This window comes from Mauremys mutica, unplaced genomic scaffold, assembly GCF_020497125.1.
Source record: "Mauremys mutica isolate MM-2020 ecotype Southern unplaced genomic scaffold, ASM2049712v1 Super-Scaffold_100403, whole genome shotgun sequence".
NCBI classification, from domain to species: Eukaryota; Metazoa; Chordata; order Testudines; family Geoemydidae; genus Mauremys; species Mauremys mutica.
In genome coordinates this window covers 249,115-252,878 of record NW_025423331.1, presented here as the reverse complement: position 1 = coordinate 252,878, position 3,764 = coordinate 249,115, and positions in this window count along the sequence as shown.

Genomic DNA, 3,764 nt, shown 5'->3' with positions numbered 1-3,764 from the left:
CAAGGGGAAGAAAAAGAAGCTCTCCCTCCAGCTGGAGTCACAAGGGCGACGTAAGGACGACTTCCTGAGTGCCCGCTCCAGTCCTCTGCTCTGCCAGCTGACCCATTGAAGGGCTGCCACCACTTTCTCCAGGTTTGTCCATCAGTCTGTGCTAGGGTGAGCAACAGCCAAGTTAATGGAGTTTCTGTAGCATAGTGGTTATCACGTTTGCCTAACACGCAAAAGGTCCCTGGTTCAAAAGCAGGCAGAAATATGCTGGCTTCCTTTTCCCAGATCCCCTTGCTGTTCAGGAAGGCCTCCTCCTTCTCCTATTGGCCTGTCCCTGGGATAACGCCAACCCCCGCATGACAGAGGGTGCTGACAGCAGTGGAGAAAGCACCTTGGCGTCAGGCTGGAGAACCTAGAGGAGTGCGGCGTATCACCTTTTGGAGGCTTGTGGCTTGGCCTCCTCTGCTGTTGGAGGTTGGCCGGTGGAGGCCGGCTCTTCCTGCTGGCCTCCTCTGCGTGACTTCCCAAAGGAGGAAGTGAGGCAGGAATGGGGCAAAAGAGGAAAGTCGAGCTGAGGAAGGCAGGGCAGAAAGTAAGCACATCATTGCTGCTAAATGGGGTTAGTAGAGCATCACCATTCGTTCTGCAAAGCCGGGGGAGGTGTGGTTGGCTGCTGGGAGATAGACCCCTGTGCCTGCCTCTTGGCTTCCCAGGGATGGCTCCTTGCAGCCCAGGAGAAGCGGGGTTCTGGGGGGACGGAAAAGCAGCAATGGCGAGGCTGAGTGGGCTCCTTTCTGGCCGACATGGTGGGCTGTGGTGGGTTGGGAGTTGCCTGTAAGCCGTAAGTGGACTTGGTGCAGTGAAAACCGCTGCTCCATTCTGGCTGACCTGGGGGCGCCATTAATGACTTGGGAGTGGGGGCAGGGCGCTGGCTGTGAGCAAATGGGATCCAGGAAGCCCCAGCCTGCCCCTCCAGGGGCCGAGTCATCTTCTTCTCTCCTGCCATGGGGAGCCCGGCCTAGAGCCTGCCCAGCATGCACTGCAGCTCGAGCATTAAGCCTTCCTGTGGCATAACCGAACTACGGCCTAGTGTAATAAGGTGTAAAGTTTAGATTGTGAATTTATCTTTAATTTCCATGGTAACTTACTTTGATCTTTTATGCCTACCACTTATAATCCTTAAAACTCCATCTTTCCGTAGTTAATAAATCTGTTTTATGAAACTGGTGTATTTTGCTTGAAGTTCTTGGGAAATCTCAGCTCCATTACAAGGCTGGGTCATGTACTATTCACAGTGAGGGAGGGGTGGACCCTGTGTAATAAACTCACACTGATCAGGCTTCTGATTAAGGCAAGATGGTATGATCCAGGGGCGCAAGGCTGCAGAGCTGGGGGGAATTGGCGGGAGGCTCTCTATCATTAGTGTTATGAGTGGCTGGGAGAAGCATTCATGCAACTCAGTTGGATGTGTCCCTACCTGTGGATGTCTGTGTAAGTGCAATATCTGCCAGAGATTCACAGCTCCTCACAGCATCACAGTGTGAGAGGGAGCCCAGGCAGTGGGACACAGGGCTCAGGGGTCCCACTGTTCAGGTTGCATCCCATAGATCCCATCACAGACTTTCAGCAACCACAGCAGATGTTCACTGGAACAGTGAAAGAGATGCCAAAATAGTGATCTCCAGTGCCTGCAGACATCAAACTATCAGGAATTCTGCGCACAGAGAGGACTCTGCTAGTGGAAAATGCCTGTGGAAAAGACCCTTCTGTCCCCAGCTGTGGTCGTACAGTGCTTAGTGCTCTGCATTGTGGCCTCAAGAGCCATGGATGCAAGTTGAGTTACGGTGACCTTTTCTCCACATTTCTTAGGTGCCTCCTTCCAACACTTGTCAGAAATGTCTGTTACAGCTCCATTTTGTTTCTTAAAGCTGTCCCCTTACTCCATTTTGTTCTTGTTCTCCTCTGTGGCCGCCCTTCCCTGGCTGTTAAGTTGTTACCAGGACCTCTGCCCTTCTCAAAGGGAGGGCCCCTTAAGTTGTTTAACAAAAGCCATTGCCCTTCTCAAAGGAATGGCCACTTATGCTAAGTGGGACCACTGCCCTGTTCAAAGGGTTAGTCCTGTTATCACCTTGTTAAAACCTGGGCTGGATGTAGGGTAGGCTCTATCCAGAGCTGCAAGACTATTGTGTTTTTAAGATCCTGGGCATGAGTCATACCTCTGGGCTCAGGACTAGTCCTAACATGCCTCTGTGGCTACCTGCAGTTTTCCCTGCTTGCTCTCCTCCCTGTGAGAAGGGGAACCAATCAGAGTTACTGGCGGGAAGCTGCCAGGGTTTGCCTTTAAAAACAGACATTTTGAACAGACTTCAGAAAGGTTCTTGCATTGCTGCCTGGTCTGATCAGCCAGGAGTTCTGGGGGTCCTTTCTCCGCTCTCGTTTTATTTTTGAGCGTACCCCCGTTTGTTGAACCCCCTCCCACGAAGAACGAATTGCTGCCTGAGAGATCTCCTGATTATCAAGACTGTACCGAGCCTTCTGATGTTCTTGCTGCTTCTGCCTCTGTTGCTGCCTTGGGGGATGGTAAGAATCCCTCTGTGAAACTTTCTGTACTTTTATTTTATTATTTTAGCTGCTGGCTCTGTCTCCCCAGCACACAGACTCAAGCTAAACCTTGGTCTGTGTTTTAAAACCTCTCTCTTAAACCCCGTGACACTCTGCCACTGAAAATAAGTTTGTGCTGCTGCTAAGTTCTGCTCCTGTGGGCTTTGCCTTGGACTGTTTTCAGCTGTATCCACTGCTGCAGTCACCCCCCCCCCTTCTTTGGAGCTGTGTCCTGGACACACACCACTCAGCCCTCTGGAACTATCCTTAGCATAAGGTGCACCCATTAAGTTAAGTTTAGCATTATACTTTTGTAAGTTAGGCTTAGAGAATTGTTGCATTGTGTTTTAATTTGTGTAGTCTTGGTTAAGTTAGCTCATAAATAAGATTTTGCTGTGTTCTTTATAATTGTAATTGTCTGTCTTCCCACTGCAAACACCCCCCCCCCCCAGCTTCTCTGTGTCTTTCTACCTTGTTACACTCTCTCTGCTGCTTAAGCTTGCAACCTGTTTGCTCTGTCTCACTAAGTTTAAATCTCTAGCATAAAACCCCATTGGTTACTTTCTTCCTTTCTGGTACCCCTCACATTCTACATTTACACCACTGTGACACATTTTTACCTGGAATTGTTTGTTATTTAACACATTTTATCCATAACTGTTAGTTGGTTATATGCTGCTGTGACACACCTTTTAACATAGAAATCGCTAGCTACCTGTTACATTTATACCTCAGTGTTAACTGATTACCCACTGTATTGCATCCTACTGTGTTGTACCCCACTATTGAAACTCCCTTACTGTTCACCAAAAAGGAACCCCTCCCCAATTGTCTACCTTAACAACCCCATACCCCTCACTATTGAATTTTCCCTGTTTTTGTATTTTCTTAATAAAGTTTATTTTGCACCCCACCCGTGTGGTAATTGCTCCCCAAGATCCCATATACCTGCTGGCAGGGACATGGCGTCACGAACAGGATCTTGGGGTAACGATTACTGCCATCCCTGTCCCTGGAAAGAGGCCAAGACCTCTGGGACAGAGGAAGACCAGACCAACCACCTACAATACCACTTGCTGCAAAGTAAACAGCAGCCTGAGGCCCTAGAATGGGTCTGTACTATTGGCAATGGCCAGAGCTCCAGGGTGTATACCACCCACCTGGGGCTCACTGAT